This window comes from Podarcis liolepis (assembly GCF_965112155.1).
Source record: "Podarcis liolepis genome assembly, chromosome: 10".
Lineage (NCBI taxonomy): Eukaryota > Metazoa > Chordata > Lepidosauria > Squamata > Lacertidae > Podarcis > Podarcis liolepis.
In genome coordinates, this window is record NC_139562.1 from 55,963,716 (window position 1) to 55,984,395 (window position 20,680).

Sequence of the window (20,680 nt, forward strand, 5' to 3'; positions counted from 1 at the left end):
AGACAAAAACAACACTCATAGTCCTTCTGGAGCCTCAAGTAAGAGGCATGGGGAAGGCCTTGAAAGTGAAAAGGAAAGATTAAAGGCTGAAACTATTGAGAGAAGTAACTGGGGGGAGGAGGAAGAAGAAGAGGAGGAGGAGGAGGAGCCAGCCTCAGCAACAAAGCAAAGTACAGTTGTTGCTTTTGGTAGCAAACTCCATTTGTTTGCTTGTGTAACCGATGAACATTATTATGGACTCTTCTTTTGTATGGAAGGAGGAGGAAAGAGAGGAGGCTTACCCCAGAAGAGCCAGCACAGGGAGGCTCATCTCAAAGGGCAATTTAGAGGCACAGGTTTGAGCATCAAGAAAATTCCTCTTATGTGGATGATGTTGTGTGGGCTCTTTCAGAAGAGGGAAGAGTCTTCGCACAATACATGCAGAACTCAGCACTGATGCCTTCAGACTGCAACCACATACCCTCCAACATTTCTCCAATGAAAATAGGGACGTCATATTCAATATTATTATTATTACTACTACTACTACTACTACTACTACCCCACCCATCTGACTGGGTTGTCCCAGACACACTGGGCGGTCCCCAATACATATAAAACCATAACAAAACAATAAACATATATTTAAAAAAAACCTTCCCTACGATTGTACAGTTACTTATCTCCTTGGCTCAGGGGCTGGATAACTCCATACTCTTCAACATTTTCCCAATGAAAATAGGGATGTCCTAAAGAAAAGTGGGACAGTCCGGGATCAAATCAGAAACCTAGACGGCTTCTGTAAATTCGGGACTGTCACTGGAAAACAGGGGCACTTGGAGTGTCTGAAACCACATATTTCCAGCTACTGTGACTTATTTGTACTTTTGATGTATGAGCTACTTCTGAGGGCCCAACCCAGTCTACGGTCTGTGTGTGGGTGTGTTAATGGACAAATTGAAAAAGTTGCATCCATATTAGAAAGTGATGGGGAGGGAGAAGTATTCTAGGAGTTAAAATGGCACGAAACGCCAGTTCACCTACAGGTCATGAATGCTAGCTATTCATCTTCTGCTACCAAATCTGAGAATCTTATCAGCTGCCACGACCTGTTTGGTTCTATCTGAACAACTTTATTCAGTCATAAAGGAACTTAATCATTGTTAAACCAAGATCTTACACATTTTGGTCTGGCTTATGTAGAGAGGGACAAGCCAGTTTATAGATTCACTGCACCATGCATGACTGTGTTAAGCAAATGTTAAAATACAAATCATTTGGCTGTGCAGTGAGAGCCTTCCAGTGCTTATCTGCCAAACAATATTTATTTTTCTGCCATTTTTCCGATAAAACCTATTAGTAAAGAGATTTGTGCCGTCAGCTCAGAGATATATTCCTAACAGATTTTCTTTGTTATATAGATACAAATCCACAGGAAAGCAATAATTCTGGCCCATGCTTCGGTTGGCTGTAACAAAAGCCTATTTTCTTACTTCTTCTTCTTCTTTTAAAATTCCACCAGCTTCACGGTCGTATTTTTGTCAAATAATGACATAGTGTGTTTTTATTGGCTAACCAAGATGATAAAAGAATTTCAAGAGGCAGTAGACATTTGTGGAAATTACTTCTTACAATCTTGGCGTATTCAAGGCTGAATCTGAGCCAAGGCTCGGCCCTGTAGTTTGTGTAACTGCAATAAAAAGTGCCTCTGAGCATGTGAAGAACACATTTTTCAAACCATGGATGAATCATTGACTCATGTACCTGGAATTGAAGAAAGGTTAAAAAATAATGATCAGAAACTATGGTCCCTCTTTAGACGACATTAACCAATGGTTCTTAAAATGTGGGTTCCAATCCACAAGCTTCTATCACAATACATTTGTTAGTCGACACTGCAAGGTGCAATGGGTTGTATCCACCAAAGTTTTGATCAGAGTAGACCCAATGAAATTAAAGGACCTAAATTAGTCATGCTCATTAATTTCAATAGGTCTATTCTGAATATGACTAAAGTCAAACCCAACCCCATGTTGGCTTTTCAGCAAGAGACCAACATAGATCTGAAAGTTATCAAGCATTTAATGTGTCCAACTTTTCCTGCAAGTTTTTCTGTTCCCATGTCCTATTCACTACAAAGCCATGTATAGCCAAAATAGCCACCTCTGACTTTATTCCACCCATCAAGATCCAGTGGGTCCACCTGAAATTAACCAGTCTTCCAGCAGTGAACTGTGGTCAATATTCAGTCTACCCTTGTGGTAAAAAAGATAACCCTGGATGGTTAAGTCCAGTCAAAGGCGACTATGGGGTTGTGGCGCTCATCTCGCTTTCAGGCTGAGGGAGCTGGCGTTTGTCCACAGACAGCTTTCCGGGTCATGTGGCCAGCATGTCTAAACTGCTTCTGGCACAATGGAACACCATGACGGAAGCCAGAGCTCACAGAAATGCCATTTACCTTCCCGCCACAGCAGTACCTATTTATCTACTTGCACTGGTGTGCTTTTGAGCTGCTAGGTTGGCAGGAGTTGGGACTGAGCAACAGGAGCTCACTCTGTCATGGGGATTTGAACTGCTGACCTTCTGATCGGCAAGCCCAAGAGGCGCAGTGGTTTAGACCGCAGCACCACCTGCATCCACACTGGCTCATGGACTACAGAGAATTTTCTTGTGAGAGGAAATAAGAGAACTACGGGAGCTCAGTTCAGCTATGGACACAAAAGACTTCAACTAAATGGGTTGAGGCTGTGTGCTAGATCAGCTGGTGCTTAGATAATTTGTTAATTAACTGTATTTAGCAGCAACAGCTTGTAAGCAGAGTTGAGCAATAACGTCCCAGCAATGGAGTCACAGAGTTGGAGCTGTGTTGGATACCAGCTGAGCTAATGAAGCTCCTGCTGGTGTGTTTGTGCAGTCCCATTTTTGCTGTTGCTTCGCTCTTCGCTCTTCCCTGGTGTTGTAAACAAAATCTGCCCTTGTTCCCTTATGGGGTATCCAAGAGCCTGTACAGAGTCATTACGTGGGTTCCCTATTGGTAGGAGAAAATAACAGAAGCCAACCAGAGAATAATGAGAAGCAAAGCAGCTAGTTAGCCTGATCTTTATTAATCTGTTGCAACAGGCTGCTCCCCTCACACGCAGGAAGACAGAGGAGGAGCGAGAACAAAGGTGTGCCCGCCCTTATATAGACATTTTAAATTGCCCACCCTGGAGTCCAAGAACACCCCCAGAAACATCATACATACATCACAGAAGAGGCAGTCTACAACAGAAATCAAAGTGTGTTGTTTATGTCCTGTATGGCAAGTTACCTGTTAATGGCCACTTCATTGGATTAACTGGGGAGCCTGGCCAGTCTTTTGTAATGATAAATACTTACCAGTAGTTCCTGAGCCAGGTCACAGGCTCACCCTATTCATACACAGACATACCCTTAAGACAGGATTTGTGAACAAAAAGACAATGGGGAGGCTTTTCCATTTTCCTTCGATCTTGCAGAGAAATATTTGAGAAGAAGAAGAAGAGTTTGGATTTGATATCCCGCTTTATCACTACCCTAAGGAGTCTCAAAGCGGCTAACATTCTCCTTTCCCTTCCTCCCCCACAACAAACACTCTGTGAGGTGAGTGGGGCTGAGAGACTTCAGAGAAGTGGGACTAGCCCAAGGTCACCCAGCGGCTGCATGTGGGAGCGGAGACGCGAACCCAGTTCCCCAGATTACGAGACTGCCGCTCTTAACCACTACACCACATTGGCTCTCATGATTTGAGGTCAATTTGGGAGGGAGAAAATGGTTTCAGGACTTTTTCTGTAGGGTTTCAGACATGTGGTTTATATATATGCAGTTATGAACATTTATCTCATATATATATATATATATATATATATATATATATATATATATATGACCTTAAAATTATTCTAACACTGGTAAACAGAAGCGACTGCACTCCTTGGAGGCAGTTGTGAGGCTCCACCTCACTCAGTGAGCTGCTCCTGGTGTTTAGCTCCAGGACCTCTCCCAGCTCATTCAACCAGATATATCGATGCGATCTAACCAAGGGATGGCCAGATGGTCTGTGAGCCATACCTGGTCACCCCTGTTGCAATTGCGGTCCCCCTCTTATTCCCATCTTCCCAGGCCGGCGAGGAGGAAAGATCTCAAGAACATCACTTTGCACCGGATGCCAGGTGAATCCAAGGGACTCCTTGATGGGCAAGGAGTTACTTCCCATGCACATAGTAAACAACAGTCTCAGAGGTGAAACAGGTATCTTTGCAATAGTGCAAAGGCCCCTGGGACATCCTGCCAACTTGCACACGGCATCCACAGCATTTGAAATCCCTTGCTCTGTGGCCACAAAAAGCTGATGTCCCATCTGCCGTTCAGTGCAAGTCCCATGCAAAGTAAGAAGCCCATTTCTGACAACTTTTGGAGCCTATCTGTGGTGGTGTCATGGCTGGGATGGAGCTAGGCTATGCCTCTGTAGTGGAGGCAGCAATGCTTATGAACATCAGCTGCTGGAAACCGCAGGAGGGGAGAGGGTTCTGGCACTCAAATCCTGCTTGCTGGTTCCCCAGAGGCAACTGGGAGAACAAGATGCTGGACTAGATGGGCCATTGGCCTGAACCAGTAGGCTCTTCTTACGTTCTGATGGATCTGCCATCTTCTCCATGTCACAGACACTGGCTGTTCCTCATCTAACTATACAGACCAGATTCACTGCTTCCTTGACCTCCGAGAGGGAAAATGGGAGTTTTTCAAGGTTGTTGTTGTTGTTTAGTCATTTAGTCGTGTCCGACTCTGCGTGACCCCAAGGACCAGAGCACGCCAGGCACTCCTGTCTTCCACTGCCTCACGCAGTTTGGTCAAACTCATGCTGGTAGCTTCAAGAACACTGTCCAACCATCTCGTCCTCTGCCATCCCCTTCTCCTTGTGCCCTCCATCTTTCCCAACATCAGGGTCTTTTCCAGGGATTCTGCTCTTCTCATGAGGTGGCCAAAGTACTGGAGCCTTAGCTTCAGGATCTGTCCTTCCAGTGAGCATTCAGGGCTGATTTCCTTAAGAATGGAGAGGTTTGATCTTCTTGCAGTCCATGGGACTCTCAAGAGTCTCCTCCAGCACCATAATTCAAAAGCATCCATTCTTCGGTGGTCAGCCTTCTTTATGGTCCAGCTCTCACTTCCATACATCACTACTGGGAAAACCATAGCTTTAACTATACAGTGGTGCCCTGCAGGACGAATGCCTCGCAAGACGAAAAACCCGCTAGACGAAAGGGTTTTCTGTTTTTCGATGCGCTTCACAAGACGAATTTCCCTATGGGCTTGCTTCGCAAAACGCAAAAGTCTTGCGAGTCTTGCGATTTTTTTCGCTCCCCCCTTTTTCTAAGCCGCTAAGCCGCTAATAGCCTTTTAGCCGCTAAACCGCTAATAGCGCTAATCCGCTAATCCACTAATAGGGTTGCTTCGCAAGACGAAAAAACCACAAGACGAAGAGACTCGCGGAACGGATTAATTTCGTCTTGCGAGGCACCACTGTACGGACCTTTGTTGGCAAGGTGATGTCTCTGCTTTTTAAGATGCTGTCATTGCTTTTCTCTCAAGAAGCAGGCGTCTTTTAATTTTGTGACTATGCCTACTAATATTTTGGTGTTTCTGCTTTCTTTATCAATTAAAAATTAGTGGAAGTCTTTATGAGAGGGACAGAAATCCTGCCTGAAGCCTTGCCCATCTAGTCATTAGATCTCCCTGCCTCTCTGAACTGTCTCTGAGGCAGGACCCTACTTTCCTGGCAGAAAGCGCTACTGGAAACAACGAATAATTTCCAGATAGGCATGTATAAGATTGCACAGCTAGCTTTTTAGAAAGTGATATCAGGCACCCATGTGTCTTTGATGTCAAGCTGAAATGGAATATTTAAGAGATCTTTCACATACCGAGAGATTTTTGCAAATGTGTAGATGATACGGAGGAGGAGAAGCAGGAGATTTGCATTTTATTTCAAAATAAAAACGACTCCCTAAAGCTACAGAAACGAAATACATTACAAATGGATCAGATGACAGAAAAATTCCGTGATGAAATTCTTCCTGCAAACATCTTAACTTTATGATGGGCAAGTGTTCTCCTCCAACCAGAATGCGCCAGCCACCTAATACAAAACTAAGTATTTAAGAACCAGAATCTCTGTATATATAGCATTCACCAAACAGGAAACCAGATTATTTGGCAAAGAGCCAAACTGATAGGCGATCTGTGCTCAAAGTCTCATTGAATTAAATGGAAGCTTAACAATTCCTTGAAGCCTGAACTACCTGAAACTGATAGCATCTTTTATCCATTGCTGCTTCTTAAGTCGTCTCTTACTGGAATTACTGGCTGCAATTCTATTAGGTAAAACACTGGAAAGTCTAGTTAAGAGGAAATAAGCAATATAAAAGACAGATCTATTGTTCCTGTAAAGGGAGAATGACCACCATTATCTACCTAGCTCTACTGGCTTTTATTTTCAGGTCTGTTTTTTGAAAAAGAGAACTATAAAATATTGGTTTGGTGCCGTAGTCCTATTTCTGCAGCAACACTGGAGTTAATTCACTGCTGGCTCAGGAAACTTAGGATTATGGAAATGAAAAATTTGGTTTCATCATACGGCCAGCAATTTAAACCTTATTCCAGTGTACCAGCTTGGCACATACTGAAATGAACAAGTCTCGTGCTAGGAAAATCATTCTGCAGCATTTGTGGTTCATCTTAGCACATACTGTGCACGCCGGAATCAGTTCAATAGGGGGAAAGGCTAAATTTACTCAAGGAACACTTTTAAATGTTCCCCCAGAAGCTACATCACTAGAAACTCATATCACAAAATAGCCATTGGAGCTATTTATTGCGTTGCATAGCTTCCTCAGAAGGGAAAATAAAGATCTGTTGCTTAGCCAATTAGTTGCACCAATGCAGAATATCAGCTAGCTCTCTCAGGAACTATTCAGGCTAGGCAAGGCATGCAATTATAGACACTTGTTCAATCATGTAATTCTTGGTTGAGCTAAGAAGGAGATTGGAGTTGCCTGGTGGCCTTGGGGAGATCCCATCTTTAAAGGCTAGTTAGATGGGAGTCTGAGGTAGAGGGGCATGCAATCTCAAAAACATACCCTCCAACAGTTATCTGATGAAAATAGGGATGTCCTATTTTATAATAACAACAATCATTTTTTTATATTAAAATAATATATAAAATAATATTTTACAATACAGTGGTACCTCGGGTTACAGATGCTTCAGGTTACATACGCTTCAGGTTACAGACTCCGCTAACCCAGAAATAGCACCTCGGGTTAAGAACTTTGCTTCCGGATGAGAACAGAAATCGTGCTCCGGCGGCGTGGCAGCAGCAGGAGGCCCCATTAGCTAAAGTGGTGCTTCAGGTTAAGAACAGTTTCAGGTTAAGAACGGACCTCCGGAACGAATTAAGTTCGTAACCAGAGGTACCACTGTAATAATAATTTTATTATTTGTACCCCAAACATCTGACTGGGTTGCCCCAGCCACTCTGGGCAGCTTCCAACATATATAAAAACATAATAAAACATTAAACATTAGAAAAAAACTTCCTTATACAGGGCTGCCTAAGATGTCTTTCTAAAGGTTGCATAGTTATCTCCTTGGCTCGGGGGTCGCATAACTCCATACCCTCCAACATGTCTCTGATGAAAATAGGGACGTTCTAAGGGAAAGTGGGACATTCAGGGATCAAATCAGAAACTGGGACAGCTTCTGTAAGTCTGGGACTGAAAATAGGGTCACATGGAGGGTCTGCAAAAAACGTGTCTCCATTTAAAATAGGGCTATGCTCCGGAGGCTGTGTGGCAAGCTCTTTCCTCTTGTAAGGAGGAAAGGCAGTACAACAAAGCTTCCAATCTTAAGCTAGTGTTCCCTCAAGCTTTTACAGCTCACAGATTTAAGGCTGGAAAGGAGGCATTTTAAGGCTCACAGATTTAAGGCTGGAAAGGAGGCATTCTTGCATTTGCGTGTTCAGACCCAGAAACCTCCCCCCTAAATTAATTCACACTTGACTCAAATTTTGGTTTATTTTTTGGCAGAATTTAGGCCACAACTTTATTGATTACAGAAAGCGACTCGTTGCATAGGCTCTGGTTCGACTAGCTCCCTGCCATGCAGGTAGCGCTGACCCAGGATTCCAGCATCGGTCAGCCAAGGGTGAACACCAGGATAAGAGGAAAGCCGGGAACAGGCTATCTCCGCCACCCAAATGTCCCCCTGGACTCAGGCACGGGCACCAAACCATTGAGTCCCTGGATTCCTTTAACAGAATACCCTTCACATAAGGATGGTGAGAGCCTTCTCCCATCCCTATCACCTGAACCAGAGCCTATCCGCAACCTTACAAGTTGTGACAATTTGCTACACGGCAGGCGAAACCCAAATGGCAACAGCCAATCAGCCAAGTGGGGAAGATTCCTGCCGTGCCCCTGTCCCAACGACAGACGACACACGACGGCATAGCAAGGTCAAGAGCAAAGCTCTGAAAGTAGGGAGAGGTGGGCGGGTGTTCCGAATGCATGCGCCAAAAGAGGAAGCTCTGGGTCACATGCATGGGTATATATAGGTCCCTCAAACTGTTTGGACTGCGTCCCATTGGCCAGATTGCACCCAGCTCTGAGGGACCTACCAATCAGGTGTTGTGGCTGACCAATCGTACCCACCCACAACACAGGGAGTCGGTTGTCCAGGTCTCACCACAATACGTGCCCTCTTTAAGGGAGGACCCGATTAAGTGCAATAAGGACATCAGAAGTCCCCTGCTGGATCAGACCAAAGCACGCCCCCCCCTCACCAAGGCCAGCATCCTGTTCTCACAGTCAGCGTTTGATACTCCCATTGCACCACTGGCAAGCAACCTTTTGTGACTGTATGGAGAGGTCTGAAAAGAAGAAGAAGTCCCCGCGAAAGAAGAATGGATACAAAAACTTATGGAATATGCAGAAATGGCTTAGAAGGAATATAAAGAATAACTCAATAATGTTATGTATATTCATTACTAGAATAAGGCTATACACCGGGAAAAGACAAGAAGTTCAACCACACCTTTTTTCTGGTTTTTTCTTTCTTTAATTCATGTTAATAAATAGATAAGACAACAAAAGATAGTAAAAATACGAATTAGTTTAATCTATAAAAAAATTCCTTCCAGTAGCACCTTAGAGACCAACTAAGTTTGTCATTGGTATGAGCTTTTGTGTGCATGCACACTTCACGAAAGCTCATACCAATAACAAACTTAGTTGGTCTCTAAGGTGCTGCTGGAAGGATGTTTTTTATTTTGTTTCAACTGCGGCAGACAAACACGCCTACCTACCTATAACTAGTTTAATTTATGTAAGTAAACAGAATACTGCTTGTATATGGTTTTTGCTTACACAGATTATATATATGTTTACTCAAGAAGATGTACAATAAATATGCAGCACAAACCCAAGCAGACCACAGGACATTGGCTAGGAATAGATATACTTTCATTTGCATGGTACAGCATCAGTCTTTCACAGGGAACTCACAGAATTGGACTATGAATTGTATTTTTTGGGGTCCATTTTTCCATTTGTAAAGACAAGAACAGGAAAAGTATATATTAATAGGTTGGATTAAAATGGTTAAAAAATAAATCACCTACCAAAAACAAGATTTAAAAAATACTTTAAAAGCAACAGAATATGATCAGTTACTGTTGAAACTCAGGCTTAAAACCCAGGTTGAAATGGATCTAGATCTTGGGTAGGCAAACTAAGGCCCAAGGGCTGGATTCGGCCCAATCACCTTCTAAATCCGGCCTGTGGACAGTCCGGGAATCAGCATGTTTTTACAATAATTGAATGTGTGCTTTTATTTAAAATGCATCTCTGGGTTATTTGTGGGGCATAGGAATTCGTTCATTTTCCCCAAAAAAATATAGTCCAGCCCCCCACAAGGTCTTAGGGGCAGTGGACCAGCCCCCTGCTGAAACAGTTTGCTTACCCCTGGTCTAGATAATCAGGGTTATCAAAGATACCCAACTGAGGTATAATAATGGCGGTCAGTCTCCCCTTACAGATCCCAGCCACCTTTCTTGAGCATTGCTTTCTTCATCCTTAACAGAACCCTCCAGCTCTCAACTAATAGGTTTTTGCAATCAATGTATACAATCTATACAGATGGACCCAACTTTAGTTTAAGCCAAAAGGAAGCCTCCTCATTTTTAACTTTTCCATTTAGATTGCTGTCAAGTGGCCATATGCAGGCAGCTGCAGATAATAAATTATGGTCTTCTCATAGCCGGGTTCCAGTGCTATTAGAGAGGCTAAACATGTCAACTCAGTTTAGATTTACATCTTGCATTAAACCCAAACGCTTCCACTTGGTTTAGATTTTACTACATAGTAGCGTTTTGTGAGGAAATGAAGGTACTGCCAGCCTCAAAGCTTCAAAACAGAACTGCAAGATTTGAGTTTCATAAAACATGTAAACGTCCTTATAGCAAGATGCCCAATGTACTTTTGGGAAGGCTTTCTTTGGCGACATCAGAATACAGGTTTGCTATTAAAGAAACAGTGTTGTTGTTAAATGCACTTTGCAGCTTATCTGAAGAAGTGTGCATGCACACGAAAGCTCATACCAAAAATAACTTAGTCGGTCTCTAAGGTGCTATTGGAAGGATTTTTTTTTTAAAAAAAATATTATTTTGTTTTGTTTCGACTACAGCAGGCCAACACAGCTACCTACCTGTAACTAGTATCATTTGTGTGTATGTGTGTGTTTAGATGGTATATCACACCGGCAAAGATGGCAAAATGTATAACACAAGCTCCAACAAGTGTTGGAAATGTAAAGAAAAAGAAGGCACGTTTTTTCATGTGTGGTGGAATTGTAAAATAATCAAAAATTTCTGGGAAATGATTTATAATGAAATGAAAAGAATGCTTAAGATAACTTTTGTTAAGAGACCAGAAGCTTTTCTGCTAGGCATTACAGGTCAAGACTTGCCAAAAGATCAGAAGAAATTATTCATGTATACCACAACAGCGGCTAGGATATTACTAGTCCAAAAAATGGAAAGACAATAAAATACCAACTAAAGAAGAATGACAAGAAAAACTGATGGAGTATGCTGAAATGGCGAAGCTAACTGGAAAACTTTAAACACAATCAACAAAACAAAGATAGAGAGTAAGATGTAATGATGGGGAAATAGTAAAATATTAGAAGTAATTTAAAAATAAGTACGGGGGGAAAGAAAAATGATAAGAATTTATAATATTCAATAGGAAGAATGTAAGGCGGGTGGCACTGTGGGTTAAACCACAGAGCCAAGGACTTTCCAATCAGAAGGTTGGCGGTTTGAATCCCACGACGGGGTGAGAGCCCGTTGCTCGGTCCCTGCTCCTGCCAACCTAGCAGTTCGAAAACACGTCAAAGTGCAAGTAGATAAATAGGTACCGCTCCGGCGGGAAGGTAAACAGTGTTTCTGTGTGCTGCTTTGGTTCACCAGAAGCAGCTTAGTCATGCTGGCCACATGACCTGGAAGCTGTCTGCGGACAAATGCCGGCTCCCTTGGCCAATAAAGCGAGATGAGCGCCGCAACCCCAGAGTCAGCCACGACTGGACCTAATGGTCAGGGGTCCCTTTACCTTTACCTTTACAGGCATGAAAATAAGCAGGAGCTGTTATTGCGTAAGAAACCAGAAAAGGAAGTTGAGGGAAGTCCGGGGGGGGGGGGGCTGGGGAACTGTATTTATTTTTCTGTTTGAGACAATGTTATTGTGATGAACACAAAATTGCAAAACTTAAAAAAAATATATTTTAAAAAAGAAAAAGAAAATACAGTGGTACCTCGGGTTACAGACGCTTCAGGTTACAGACTCCGCTAACCCAGAAATAGTGCTTCAGGTTAAGAACTTTGCTTCAGGATGAGAACAGAAATCGTGCTCCGGCGGCATGGCAGCAGCAGGAGGCCCCATTAGCTAAAGGGGTGCTTCAGGTTAAGAACAGTTTCAGGTTAAGAACGGACCTCCGGAACGAATTCAGTTCTTAACCCGAGGTACCACTGTAAAGACATTTGCACCCACTGTATTAATGCTGCAGGGGACTTTTTAATGTGTTCTTATGACCAACAAGTGGTGGAAGGAGCGAGCCGCATTCCGCTGAGTGAGCCTGTCCCTGGCTATTGTACTGGCTTTAGCCCTCTCACTGGTCAGAGCTGAAGGAGCTAATGGGCAGAGGGATTAGGGGAGGGAGGCTGGGAAAGATGAAACAGGTTTGAAAAGGCAACAAACTAGCTTAGGTAAGATCACTTTTTAAAACTATTGGGATTTTTTTTAATATAGAGTAAATGAAGGGATTTCCCTCTCCTGAAATTCATCATTTACAACTTTAAAAAGGGACACAGCTAATTTTCACCTGCGATCTCTGCTGTGGTTGATTTCAAATACGGCGCACATATATCTTAATCAGGTATTTGTCCCTAAAAAGTGTTAGCAGAGACACGAAATTTTAAATTGAAAGGAAACCGAAGGAGATCAAAGAAGACTTAATCCTAATAACACAGGGACAGTAAATTGTAGACGGATGGTGGACCTTGAGAAAGTCCCCCCCCAAAAAAGAGTTTAGCCAAGCAAAATTTAAACTGAAAACTCAGAAAAAAACCAAGATGGAGATGTTAAAGAGAATCAAGAAAAATAACTGGAAAAGCCAAGAGAAAATGAAGGTGAATGAAGGGATGTGAAGCGGGCGGAATCAAGTTTTATTTACCTTTCAAACTAATTAGTCTTCAAATGAAAAGGAGCACATGGATATGAAGGTTGCTTAAAGCAGAGAGAAAATGAGCCGGAAAAATAGAAGGCATTTCTTTTAAAAGTCAACTAGAGAAGTCATTTCATGAAGAGAAAGTTGGGGGTTTTTGTTGCTGAAGCGAGAAATGTGCATGTGAAGGGGGGAGCAAAGAAGACAGGGAGAGGACAAAACTGCTCCTTCTAATTTCATGTTGGCTCAGGTTGCCTTGGAAGGAGAGAAAGACAGGTAAGTTAAAAACTTGCTGGAAAGGCAAATAAAGCATTTTGAGAATGTACCTGCTGGTGGTGATTGGAGTGACTGTTCAGGGACATGGCAAGTCCAGGATCTCATGGGAAAGTGCTTTCTCTGAGGGAAGTTCCTGAGAGAGTGGAGCGGCTAGAGTGGTGGATTAGGAACTGGGAGTCTTGAGTTCAAATCCTCACTAAGCCATGAAACTCTCTTTCTCTCAGCCTAACCAACCTCACAGGGTTGCTGTGAGGATCAAATGAGGAAGCAGACTAGAACATCAACTCCACTAAGCCTTTCCAGCAGAACTTCCAAGATTACCAAAAGATACGGGAAATGGAGCTCAAAAGATTAACTACGGAACAGGCCAGGCAAAATGATCCCTGATGCATAACAGGGCTCTCTGGTGATAATAAACAAGGTTTTGGGATTTGATTTGATTTTTGCTAAGCATCTTCTTGGAACAGCTACTTAGCACGTAGCTCAGACAACACAAAGCGTTGACTTTATATAAACAAAAATATAGAAACTACTCACTTTGAAGTGACCATCACAGTGAAAGGAAGTTACTATCAAGTACTCTTGTATTTTCAGAGGCGATGTCACGCTCAGGTATCTCACAAGTAAACCCTAAACGCTACATCACAATGACAGCAGCAATATACTTGTATACATTATGCCTGAAGGACATCTAAGTGAGTATCCCTTGCTTGGCTGGGAAGAAAATTTATGTTGTGTTCCGTCTGCAACTCTTTGTGCTAAGACTCTTTCAGGTTGCGGTGACGGAGTTGTCAGAAGAGGTCCTATTCTGTGTCGCCACAATGAAGCTCACCTGCAGGAAGGAGAACACTTCTTCTTTTCTTCCAGCTCTTCTTTCCTACAGGCTTCCCACAGTTCACTGTACCTGAGGGGGAAATCACCTGCATTTGGACTGTGCTGCTTTAGGTAAGTTCACATTCCACCACTCAGTGGTCTTTTTTTCAAGACAATATTTTTTGTATTGGTCCCTCCCTTTTCTCATTTTCTTTTCTGCTGGTCTCTTCACAGGTCTGTCCAAGGGGTCCCAACCCTCAAATGAAGCCAGGGCTTCCAGCAGAGTCCCAGAAGTCATGGTGGTAAGTGTTATGTAGTGTAGTTTCACCCTGGGCCAACAGGGGGATATTGTATATAGTTTTCACTCAGGTCTGTAGATAGTTTTCACTCAGGTCCGCGGCAGTTATTTTAGGCGGGAACTCTGGGCTGTTGTGGTTACAATGTTGACAGCCGGCTGCCTATAAATACAGGCAGGCTGAGCTGTTCGCGTTAGTTCTGTTCCAGCTTACCTTAATAAAGAGCTTCTTGAAGGAATCGCTGTGCCGGCTGCTATGTCAACCCACAACTTAATACTGGCGACGAGGATGGGATGGATGGACATCAGAGCACAGCCAGATGCGGCCAGCCTCTGAACTGAGCTGATTCACAGAGCGAAATCACTGAGCGAAATCACTGAGCGAAATCACTGGGCAGAACCAATTCAGAGCTGACTGTTCTGGCTAGAGCACTGTGTTCCATCCATCGCCCTTCACGCCGGCATCGGAATCATGGCTTCACTTGTGCCTCTACCGCCGTTTGCGCCAGCCTCTGAATCATGGGACTCCTACCTCGCTCGGTTCGACTGCTACCTCCAAGCCAACGAGCTGACAGCAGTATCAACGGATCGGAAGCGGGGCCTATTCCTCAGCCTCTGTGGGCCTGAGGTGTTTGAGACAGCCCGAGCATTGGTTGCGCCTGAAACAGTCCAGGCAACACCATGGGACATGATCCAAGAGAAGCTCCGCAACCACTACGCACCGAAGCCGTCCAAGATTGCTGCCCGCCATGCGTTCTACCACCGGAACCAGGCAGAGGGGGAGTCAATCAACAACTACACCACCGCCCTGCGACAGGCTGCAATGCACTGTGAGTTCCGAGACTTAGACGATGCCCTGATGGATCGAATCGTCTGCGGGGTCCGGGACATCCATCTGCAACGGCGTCTCCTAGCCAAGCCAGACCTCACGCTACAGAAAGCCATTGAGGAGGCTGTGGCCTCAGAAGCTGCTGAACGCTCCGCCCAGGAGATCCGCAAGTCCAGCAGCCCGCGTCTTGCTAGGGAGCCAGTTCCGGTGCATCATGAAGAGGCCAGCAGTGATGAGGCATCCTCCAGTGAAGACGATGACGTGCACCAGACAAAGCGGGAGCGCAGGAAGTTCCAACAGAAGTCCAAGGGCCAACCGGAATGTGCTGGCTGCGGAGGCAACCATTCCCGTGCCAAGTGTCGATTCAGAGACGCCATCTGTAGGAAGTGTTCCAGAAGGGGCCACATCGCTAAGGTCTGCCGATCGGCTCCGTCTGACACCCCCCCTTCATCGACTCGCAAGTTCAAGTCTTCACTCCAGTCTGCCAAGGAAAGTTGTTTCGCTCTCACCAACTGCCGCTGCCCGTCTGGAACCACGATTGGCCAAACCAACTCGCCTACGCGACGCAAGCTGAACGTCACGGTGCTCATTGAAGGAGCTCCATGTGACATGGAGATCGACACCGGGTCTGCCCTGTCCATCGTGTCATGGAGCACCATCAAAAGACTGGTACCCAGAGTGTCCAAAAGGCAACTCGACTCTCACCGCGTACACCTGAGAGACTACCAGGGAAACGACGTTCCCGTGGTAGGCGTTGGCCGGTTCCGGATCGCCTTCAAGGATTTTTCGGGCCTGCTCCGGTTGGTGGTGGTCGAAGGTCAGCGGCCAAGCCTCCTAGGGCTAGACTGGTTTGATGCCCTCGGCCTGGAAGTCACCGGCATCAACTGCATCTCTAACGCAGAGACTGAGGGTCTGGTCAAAGACTTTGCCGAGGTTTTTGACGGCACCTTGGGACAATATACAGGTACGCCCATCTCCTTTAGCCTTGATCCACAAGTCGCCCCCATCAAGCTAAAGCCACGCCGGGTTCCCTTTGCGCTCAAGGCTAAGGTGGACGAACAACTGGACAAACTGATCGCCCAAGGAGTTTTGGAGCCGGTTGACCACGCAAAGTGGGAAACCCCCATCGTCACGCCTGTCAAGCCAGATGGGTCAGTGAGAATCTGCGCTGACTACAAGTGCATGATCAACAAGGCACTTCCGCAGCACGCTTATCCGGTTCCTGTTGTCCAACACCTGCTGCATTCCCTGGGTGAGGGTAAGGTCTTCGCTAAGCTGGACCTTGCCCAAGCCTATCAACAACTGCCAGTCGATGATGCCACTGCTGAAGCCCAGACGATCGTCACCCACCGGGGGGCATTCCGTTGCCGCCGGTTGCAGTTCGGGGTGAGTGTGGCTCCTGGCATCTTCCAAAGCCTTATGGAGCGTCTCCTGCAAGGGCTTCCTGGCGTGGTACCATATTTTGATGACGTCTTGGTGTCTGCAGACTCACACCAGCAGCTGTTCGAGCGCCTCCGTGCCGTGCTGACCAGGTTCCAGGAGGCCGGGCTCAAGGTAAAGAGGGAGAAGTGCCAGATTGCCGTTCCACAGGTAGAGTTCCTGGGCTATCTTATCGATGCCTCCGGCCTTCATCCAACCACATCCAAGATCCGCGCTATCCAGCAGGCCCCCACCCCAAAGAACAAAACGGAGTTGCAGGCATTCCTGGGGCTGCTGAACTTTTATAACATGTTCCTGCCCCACAAAGCCACAGTGGCTGAGCCTCTTCACCGACTCCTTAGCACTAAGACGCCTTGGGCCTGGGGTCATCGAGAGACGGCGGCCTTCAACGCGGTCAAGGCCCTCCTTTCTTCAGACAGTGTGCTGGTACAGTACAGTGAATCCAGGCCGCTGGTCCTTGCCTGCGACGCCTCACCTTTTGGCATCGGTGCTGTCCTTAGTCACCGTTTTCCAGATGGAAGAGAAGCACCGCTCGCCTACTTTTCCAGGACACTATCTCCGACGGAACGGAATTACAGCCAGCTTGACAAGGAGGCATTGGCACTTGTGGCTGGAGTGAAGAGGTTCCATGAATACCTCTATGGCAGGACCTTTGACCTCATCACTGACCACAAGCCACTCCTGGGCCTCCTCGCCGGTGATCGTCCAACTCCACCGGTCCTCTCACCACGCATGCTGCGATGGACTGTTTTCCTGGCTGCCTACCACTACCGGCTCATCCATCGCCCGGGGAAATCGATGGGCCATGCCGACGCCCTCAGCCGTTGCCCTCTTCCAGCATTTGTGGAAGACCCGGCTCCAGCTTCATCGCTCCTTCTGATTGAGGATCTTCCGGCAGCGCCTGTATCGGCTGCCACTGTGGCCTCCGCGTCTGCCCAGGATCGCACCATCAGCCGGGTGCTCAACTGGGTGTGGAGGGGGTGGCCACAAGGGCCTTTTGCATCGGAGTTCCAGCCCTTCGCAACCAGACAACATGAACTCTCAGCTCATCGCGGCTGTCTGCTGTGGGGAGACCGCGTCGTGATTCCCCAGGGACTCCGTCAGCGCGTCCTGGAGGCTCTGCACGTTGGCCACCCGGGAATTGTCAAAATGAAGGCGTTGGCTCGGTGTTACGTCTGGTGGCCTAATATGGACGATGCCATCACTGCCTGGGTGTCCGCCTGTCAAGCGTGCCAAGAGTCGAGGCCTGCACCACCGGCAGCTAAGGGACACACCTGGGAGATGCCAAAGACACCCTGGTCGAGGGTGCACATCGATCTGGCTGGCCCCTTTCACGGCCGGACCTTTATGGTAGTGGTGGACGCCTATTCCAAATGGCTGGAGGTCGCCCTGATGCCCTCCACCACTACCGAAGCTGTCATCCGGGTGCTGCGAGGCCTGTTTGCAACGCATGGGTGTCCTGATGTCCTTGTCTCTGACAACGGACCGCAGTTCACGTCAGGCACGTTTGAGCGGTATCTTTTGGGACTGGGCATCCGCCATGCCCTAACGGCACCTTTTCATCCATCCAGCAACGGGCAAGCGGAAAGAATGGTGCGCTCGACAAAAGAGGCACTGGCGCGCCTGGACCGGGGAGACTGGCATGAGCGGGTCGCCGAATACTTGTTCGTGCAACACATCACTCCTCATGCGGCCACAGGGAGGAGTCCTGCTGAACTGCTTATGGGCCGCCGCCTCAGGTCACCGCTCGACCGGCTACACCCAGACTTTGCCGTGGCTGAACCCCCAGGCTGTGCCAACGCACCACGGTCATTTGTCCCAGGAAACCAGGTCTTTGCCCGGAACTATGTGGGGGACATCCCTTGGGTGCCAGCCACAGTAGTGGGAGTCACTGGACCTCGCTCGTACCAGGTGGCACTCGAAGACGGACGTTTGTGGCGACGGCACATAGACCAGCTGAGGCGCAGGGTTGGCGACTTGGACACTACCGAGGTGCCCCCAACTGCGCTTGCGGCTCCAGAAGAGACACGTACAGATGGCGAGGCCCCACCTACACCTCCCTCGCAAACTGCCAGCGTGGAGCCGAACCAAGCCGTCTCAGAACAGACTCAGACCACTCCACTTGCGGAGGCTCCACCCACAGCAGCGGATCCAGGGGAGTTGGTTCCAACGCCACCTAGGGTCGCACCACAGCCTCAGCGAGAACTGTGTGGCCCTCCGGACTTGGCTACCAGTCCCCGGCGGTCTGGCAGAGTTTCCAAGCGCCCAACTTATTTAAAGGACTATGTTGTTGGACAGGTATCACTGTTGGTCTAAGTATGGGAAATGTAACCGATATGCTTTTGTGCCTAATTGAACCATTACGCGTAGTGCTGTATATAAGGAAACCATTACGATTGTAACTAACGCCTTATCTCGGTGGGGAGGGGTGTTATGTAGTGTAGTTTCACCCTGGGCCAACAGGGGGATATTGTATATAGTTTTCACTCAGGTCTGTAGATAGTTTTCACTCAGGTCCGCGGCAGTTATTTTAGGCGGGAACTCTGGGCTGTTGTGGTTACAATGTTGACAGCCGGCTGCCTATAAATACAGGCAGGCTGAGCTGTTCGCGTTAGTTCTGTTCCAGCTTACCTTAATAAAGAGCTTCTTGAAGGAATCGCTGTGCCGGCTGCTATGTCAACCCACAACTTAATAGTAAGAAAAGCTGTTTTTTATAAAAAAATAAAAACTCATTTTCTGTAGGATTAGTGGAAGGTGGCTGGGGACAAACTAGTGACTCTAGATCGCACACCAAAAAAGGGGGAACTGCAAGACACAAAGTCACCCTCAGATACACAAATGAAAGGGTGAACAATCTTCCTTCTTTCCACACTAAATCTGAATCTCATCTCTCTGTTGTGCCCTGGTAGATCAATGGCTCATCCAGCTTCAAACAAAAATGGCGGTCAAAATGGTATTGTTTGACTGAAGGACATTTAGGTGAGTATGCCTTGCTTGGCTAGAGAGAAAATCTCTATTGTGTTCCGTCTGCAACTTTTTGTGCTAAGACTCTTTCAAGTTGCGGTGACGGAGATGGAAGGAACAGAGTCTGTGATCTGCTGTGTTCAAAGGATGTACGAGCTATAATCCTAGACCAAAAAGTGAAGAGATGCACTTGGAGACGTGACTGGGAGGAAGGCTAATCCCGTCCTCTTCCCAAAGTAGGTAACTCTATCCATTCTGGGTCCAGCTGGCTCCTTTCTGAACAGTGCAACTTATGCAAACCACCCTGTTCTTTAAGACTGATAGTCGTGCCTTGCTTGCATGGGCCATTGGGTGGTTGGCAACATGTGAGAATGCTTTTTCTGCATTGCCATCCCAAGTGTGGAACTCCTTGAGGCAAGAGGTTAGGGTTTCTGTTTCAATCTCAAGACAGTGCCCTGTCATTATTTGCCCCTTCAGCTCCACCTACTCCAACCCTGGTGGTTTCGTGCCTTATAAAGTACAGGTATAGGGCGCTGTGGTCTAAACCACTGAGCCTCTTGGGCTCACCAGTCGGAAGGTCAGCAATTCGAATCCATACACTGAGGTGAGCTCCCATTGCTCTGTCCCATCTCCTGCCAACCTAGGAATTCGAAAGCATGCCAGTGCAAGTAGATAAATAGGTACCGCTGCGGCAGAAAGGTAAACGGCGTTTCCGTGCGATCTGGCACTCATCACAGTGTCCCATTGCACCAGAAATGGTTTAGCCATGTGGGCCACGTGACCCGGAAAGGTGTCTGTGGACAAGCGACGGCTCCCTCGCCCTGAAAGCAAGATGAGCGCCGCAATCCCATAGTCGCCTTTGATTGGACTTAACCGTCCAGGGCTCCTTTACCTTTATCTTACAGGGCAGTAAACATATAAAATAAAATAAATAATATAAAATAGTAGGACCATCCCTCTACAGTACACTGTACTTTAAAGACACCTCTGGGTTTAAATAATTCTTAAGATATATATATTTAAATTAATTTAGCTTCAGGATGCATTCAAATTAATGTGTGCTTGATTACTTCAATCCTCGAGAAGTCTCAGAATGAAAAACAAAGGGAAAGATTGAAAAGACTTAATATTTTACACCATGTTTCTTTATCCTGCATTTCATCTGGTTTTACGAAAGCTTTTTCTGTCGAGCTGTTCTGGGGTGTTGCTGTTGCTTCTTATTAGGGTGATGAATCACCTATTGAGTCGCACCTGCACATCTCTGCAATGCCATGGTAAACGCCTTATTT

At 46.3% G+C, this 20,680-nt stretch overlaps 1 protein-coding gene and 1 long non-coding RNA gene across 7 annotated transcripts in view; one reads left to right on the forward strand and one right to left on the reverse strand.

The window, feature by feature from the left end:
• Positions 1 to 20,680, reverse strand: part of TSPAN12 (tetraspanin 12) — an 89,148-nt gene that overhangs the window by 33,459 nt on the left and 35,009 nt on the right. The window lies entirely within an intron of this gene.
• Positions 12,099 to 19,496, forward strand: LOC310687936. The gene is made up of 3 exons (XR_014516656.1): positions 12,099 to 12,316; positions 13,645 to 14,165; positions 19,337 to 19,496. It is a non-coding gene; the product is annotated as an uncharacterized lncRNA (long non-coding RNA).